Genomic DNA, 7,018 nt, shown 5'->3' on the forward strand with positions numbered 1-7,018 from the left:
TTCTACATAATCAGCTTGAACCATATGCTTCTGTCATGTAATTATCACATTCCTGAAGACTGACCATGAAGCATCTGACAGTCCTTTCTAACGGGCTACCTTTTGATATACAATGAATTATATCAAAGAACATAGCTAAGAATACACAAAAAAAAATACAATAGGAAGACTTAATGCACCAAGAGCAATCTCCAATGATGAAACAGGTTGATGTTATGATGGCTCCATAGTGACAGATGGAGAAGCTCCTTTTCTGGCACTCACATCACCTTTTCTTGTCTCTCCTACCCTGCTGCATCACTGGCTGGAGGTGTTGGCCATTGGAGCCATTTTCAGGGTCGCCTCGCCCTTTTGTCTGTGTGGAGGGCGCAAGGAGTGCTCCCTCCAACTTCTTACACTCCCAGGTTTTTTTTCAATTGCTGTCTTCAGCAATTCGACAAAATCCGTACACAGTCCCTGGGGGTTCCACTGCTGTATTCCACCTGCTAACAGATGAGCTTTCCTGTTGACTACACCAAGATAAAACGGGTTGATGTTTTGACAGCATAGTGGTGACAGATGGAGGTGGAGGATAATTTATGCCGCAAACAAACTTTACTAAAACATATACAATATATACAAAATATGACTCCATAGGAGGCTATGTATACTTAACCATCACATAACAACATTGTATGATTGTTCCCAGCAAGAGAACCCAAGTAATCTTGTAGATCCTGGTGGCTCTGGTGATTTGGTCATCAATTGAGGTGGGATGGTAGCCCTGATTTTAAAATGTCCTTTTAAGATGGCATAGATGTTCCTCTCTGTCTCAAGTAAATTCCATAGAAGGGGAGGCACTGGTGTGACAAACTTGCTGCTTTATTGTTTAAAATATGTGCATATTCACAGATAAAGAAGGACCGGTTTCAACTCTATCAAGAGTTGAAACCGGTCCTTGGAGACGCACCTGCTGTATGGAACCAGGAGCTAGAAGCCTTCTAAGGTGGGATGAAAATCTTTTTTTCTAAACATTGTTCCTCTCTGTCTGTTGAGTTGGAGCAGATCCGGTTGTATCTGATGGCCTGGCTTTGGACGATGGACTTTTTGATGTGTTTAGGATGGGAACTGTCCCATCTGAGGTATGTGGATCGATCAATCAGTTTTCGGTATAGGGATGTCTGTATTGAGTTGTTTGAAATCTTTATGGTGTCGTCCAAAAAGTTTTTTTCAGTATATGAGTAGCTTAATGTCAGGTTTATGGTGGGGGAGAATGCATTGCATCTCTCATGGAATTTTATTAGTTCTTATTCGGTGTTGGTCCAGATGATTATTTCTCTACTCATCCTGTTGTGGTATTCTTTTAAGTGCAAATTAATCACATCCATGTCTGTGCCTTGTCATAAGTATGTATGTATATATATGCAGGCCTCTTCGGATCTGTTTCATTATGCCCGAGGAAGAATCCTGAGAGATTTGAAAGCTCTCTATAACATCATGTATTTTTATTAGCCATTAAAAACTATCATATCTACAAGATTACTTGGTTTCTCTTGCTGGGAACAATCACATTTTACTCTACTGGCTAAAACGGTACGAAACATTTTTCATAATAACATTGCATATTGTTATTAGAGATGAGCGAGCACCAAAATGCTCGGGTGCTCGTTACTCGGGACGAAATTATCGCGATGCTCGAGGGTTCGTTTCGAGTAACGAACCCCATTGAAGTCAATGGGCGACCCGAGCATTTTTGTATTTCGCCGATGCTCGCTAAGGTTTTCATGTGTGAAAATCTGGGCAATTCAAGAAAGTGATGGGAACGACACAGCAACGGACAGGGCAGGCGAGGGGCTACATGTTGGGCTGCATCTCAAGTTCCCAGGTCCCACTATTAAGCCACAATACCGGCAAGAGTGCCCCCCCCTCCCAACAACTTTTACTTCTGAAAAGCCCTCATTAGCAATGCATACCTTAGCTAAGCACCACACTACCTCCAACAAAGCACAATCACTGCCTGCATGACACTTCGCTGCCACTTCTCCTGGGTTACATGCTGCCCAACCCCCCCGCACGTCCCAGTGTCCACAGCGCACACCAAATTGTCCCTGCGCAGCCTTCAGCTGCCCTCATGCCACGCCACACTCATGTCTATTTATAAGTGCGTCTGCCAGAGAAACCGCAGGCACACACTGCAGAGGGTTGGCACGGCAAGGCAGCGACCCTCTTTAAAAGGGGCGGGGCGATAGTCCACAATGCTGTACAGAAGCAATGAGAAATCCAATCCTGTGCCACCTCCATCAGGAGCTGCACACGTGGGCATAGCAATGGGGAACCTATGTGCCACACACTATTCATTCTGTCAAGGTGTCTGCATGCCCCAGTCAGACCGGGCTTTTTAATTCATAGACACAGGCAGATACAACTCCCTATTGTGAAGTCCCTGTGGACCGACAGCATGGGTGGCTCCCTGGAACCCACCGGCGGTACATAAAAATATCCCATTGCAGTGCCCATCACAGCTGAGGTAGTAATGTCATGTTTAATGCAGGTGGGCTTCGGTCCACACTGCATGCCCCAGTCTGACTGGGGTTCTTTAGAAGTGGAAATAGATGCATTTATAATTCCCTGTGGACCCACAGCATGGGTGGGTGCCAGGAAGCCACCGGCGGTACATAAAAATATCCCATTGCATTGCCCACCACAGCTGAGGTAGTAATGTTGTGCTTAATACAGGTGGGCTTCGGCCCACACTGCATGCCCCAGTCAGACTGGGGTTCTTTACAAGTGGACAGATGTAGTAACAACTCGCTGTGGACCCACAGCATGGGTGGGTGCCAGGAAGCCACTGGCGGTACATAAATATATCCCATTGCATTGCTCAACACAGCTGAGGTAGTAATGTCGTGCTTAATACAGGTGGGCTTCGGCCCACACTGCATGCCCCAGTCAGACTGGGGTTCTTTACAAGTGGACACATGTAGGTTAAACTCCGTGTGCACCTACAGCATGGGTGGCTCCCTGGAACCCACCGGCGATACACAAAAATATCCCATTGCATTGCCCAACACAGCGGATGTAACGTCAGCTGTAATGCAGGTGGGCTAAAAATTCATTTGATTACACTGTAGGCGAGGGCCCACAAAAATTGCTGTATCAACAGTACTAATGTACATCCAAAAAATTGGCCATGGCCAACCAAGAGGGCAGGTGAAACCCATTAATCGCTTTGGTTAATGTGGCTTAAGTGGTAACTAGGCCTGGAGGCAGCCCAGTTTAACGAAAAATTGGTTCAAGTTAAAGTTTCAACGCTTTTAAGAGCATTGAAACATATAAAAATTGTTTAGAAAAATTATATGAGTGAGCCTTGTGGCCCTAAGAAAAATTGCCCGTTCAGCGTGATTACGTGAGGTTTCAGGAGGAGGAGCAGGAGGAGGAGGAGGAATATTAGACACAGATTGATGAAGCAGAAATGTCCCTGTTTTGGATGGTGAGAGAGAACGTAGCTTCCATCCGCGGGTGCAGCCTACGTATTGCTTACGTATCACTGCTGTCCGCTGGTGGAGAATAGAAGTCTGGGGAAATCCAGGCTTTGTTCATCTTGATGAGTGTAAGCCTGTCGGCACTGTCGGTTGACAGGTGGGTACACTTATCAGTGATGATTCCCCCAGCCACACTAAACACACTCTCTGACAAGACGCTAGCCGCAGGACAAGCAAGCACCTCCAGGGCATACAGCGCGAGTTCAGGCCACGTGTCCAGCTTCGACACCCAGTAGTTGTAGGGGGCAGAGACGTCACCGAGGACGGTCGTGCGATCGGCTACGTACTCCCTCACCATCCTTTTACAGTGCTCCCGCCGACTCAGCCGTGACTGGGGAGCGGTGACACAGTCTTGCTGGGGAGCCATAAAGCTGGCAAAGGCCTTGGAGAATGTTCCCCTGCCTGCGCTGTACATGCTGCCTGATCTCTGCGCCTCCCCTGCTACCTGGCCCTCGGAACTGCGCCTTCTGCCACTAGCGCTGTCGGATGGGAAGTTTACCATCAGTTTGTCCACCAGCGCCCTGTGGTATAGCATCATTCTCGAACCCCTTTCCTCTTCAGGAATGAGAGTGCAAAGGCTCTCCTTATACTGTGGGTCGAGCAGTGTGTACACCCAGTAATCCGTAGTGGCCAGAATGCGTGTAATGCGAGGGCCACGAGAAAGGCATCCTAACATGAAGTCAGCCATGTGTGCCAGGGTACCTGTACGCAACACATGGCTGTCCTCACTAGGAAGATCGCTTTCAGGATCCTCCTCCTCCTCCTCCTCAGGCTATACACGCTGAATGGATGACAGGCAAGCAGCATGGGTACCCTCAGCAGTGGGCCAAGCTGTCTCTTCCCCCTCCTCCTCATGCTCCTCCATCTCCTCAACGCGCTGAGATATAGACAGGAGGGTGCTCTGACTATCCAGCGACATACTGTCTTCCCCCGCCTCCGTTTCCGAGCGCAAAGCGTCTGCCTTTATGCTTTTCATGGAACTTCTCAAGAGGCATAGCAGAGGAATGGTGATGCTAATGATTGCAGCATCACCGCTCACCATCTGGGTAGACTCCTCAAATTTTCCAAGGATCCCTACCTCACCTCAGAGGGAGGCCATGGATTCCCTGGGCTCATTTCCGGGCATCCATACCCTCTATCTGTACAAGTTAACACCCCACAGGGTGTGCCCTCGCCGGAACCTAAGGTCTTCTGCACTATCCCTTGGCAAATGGGAATTCCACTGACAATCCATCTTAGGAGATCGGGGCAGGCACAGTACTAGTACATTTCTCCGTTTCTTTGGTAGCGTATGTGGTTGGCATTATCGGAACTGGCTCTTCATCTTTTTTTAAACAAGGGAAATATTGGTGAGTTCCCCAAAAATCTCCCTCTACCCTGCCTAATTGCCTGGCAGGTGTAGTTTCCAGGGTAGTCAGTAATACTCTCTCCGGCGCAAAACACTTAAGTAGTTATAGAGTATTCCTTCTTCCATTTCTCACGGACAGTGTAATTAGCGGAAATGTTCATGAAGAGACTAATAAACCACTCTTCAGCATCTACAGGGAGATTTAGGGGGACCATCCCCGAGTGTAACCGGGCACTACCGCACACGAAACAGTTAGACTTGTTGCTCCTGTTAGCATTGTACCTCATCAACTCCAACCAGAGATTCTGGTCAGAGTAGCCAGTCGCTACTGTCAAGGTGTCCTCAAAAGGTAGGGTCGGCTATGATCATCATGTTCGTCAAGGTCTTTATCTTACGGCGGAGGGGGTTAGTTATGGGCATGGGACTAAGTGAAGGCTTCCATTCGGCTGCATCTACCATACCCCTTATTTTAAACTTCCCTAAGGGATCTGTCCTCCCGTACCGGTATGTCCCCAGACAATAGTCGAAGGAATATGCGGCTACTTGAGCATTGAGCGAGTTATACTAGAAGGTAACCATACCCCCATATTCTTCCGACTAAGGATTCCAGTTGCCACCCTCCTCTCTCACTAGCCCTAACCAGAGTAATGTCCTTGGCACAACTAAGACTGGTCTCCCGGATCTGAAGCTTTCTTACAGTATGAAGCATGAATGGATCCATGTAAGTCTTTCGGCTAGTTCCACAGCTGTGGCAGTAGTCAGAAGCACCTGGTAGGGGCCATCAAATCGGGGCTCAGGAGGGTGCTTCCTGGGGAACTCCTTGATGCGCACCCAATCCCCAGGCTGCAAGATATGTGTCCCAGTGTCTGCCTCTGAGTCTGGAAGAGAACACCTGTGTACCTTCGTTTACCTCATTCACTTCCGGTACCCTGTATCTGCAGATTACCTCATCCATGAGCTTCTGTGTGGTTATCTGCTCATTTACCTTAGTATCAGGGTGGGCCTCCAACCTGAAAAAGACTCGAGCAACAACAAGCACATGTTCATACTCCCCAACAGGTGTGAGCTGAATTTGGTCAAATTGGCAATCTCTGAAATGGGTAGAGTGGTCAAGGCAAGTGTTATATGGCCACCTTACTTCTGTCCGGACTTGCATATGGCAAAGATCATGCTAACTGGACAAATGATGCAGCAGCTACAGAGAGGTAGCGGGATCACCCATTCTTGTTCAGTGTCGACGTCATCGCTGCTTTTGATTCTGTGTACCAGTTGGGCCATCATGGGGGACAGGGACCTCTGTAGGCAAGTTCTGTTGATTGTTCGCCATACGCCGTCCTGTTCTGTCGCTCCCGTCTTTTAGCCCATCTTCTTTCTTTCCTCGTTGACTTGTAACTGTAAAGTCCTTGACATATCAAAGTCCAAAGTTTTTATCAGAGTCCAAAGTTTTTATCAGAGTCCAAAGTATTTATCAAAGTCCAAAGTATTTATCAAAGTCCAAAGTATTTATCAAAGTCCAAAGTTGTTATCACTGACTCATGCTGTCAGTATCTATTCTTCTTTCTTCCACGGCTTGAGGGCCGCTGCCTTTGCTGTGTTGTCGGCGAGGGTGTCATCTCTCCATTGCCAGGTAGTAGTAGTAGGGTTTCCATGAGACTCTGCACCGCTGCACCATTCTTAATTGGCTGTCCTACTGAGATAACAAGCTGTCTGACCTTCCATATTGGGCCATAATCATGAGCTATGCCAAATGCATTCCAGGAGTCAGTGTAAAAAGTTGCCGACTTACCTTCTACCACTCCACACGCCTCAGTGAGGGCCTCCGGTTCCGCTTCTTGTCCTGAGACATGCGGAGGCAGAGCTTCTGCGTTTAGGACATCTTGTTGTGTGACCTCTGCATATCTGGTTCGGAGTCATCAATCCTCACCCTGATACCATCTACAAAAGAAAACTCAAAATATGCATCATTAACAGTGTGTACATCACTACAATAATGCACAGAATTTTAAACAATTTTAAAAAATAGCTGATCTGCCATACTCAGATCACCTATGCCTCCCCTCCCCCCAGGATTACCTGATTAAAAGAAGAGTAGCCGGGTTCAAGGTATTACAACATTGGGAAGCAATATTGGGGGAGGCATGGAAAGAGC

This window comes from Eleutherodactylus coqui, chromosome 13, assembly GCF_035609145.1.
Source record: "Eleutherodactylus coqui strain aEleCoq1 chromosome 13, aEleCoq1.hap1, whole genome shotgun sequence".
In the NCBI taxonomy this organism is placed as follows: Eukaryota; Metazoa; Chordata; class Amphibia; order Anura; family Eleutherodactylidae; genus Eleutherodactylus; species Eleutherodactylus coqui.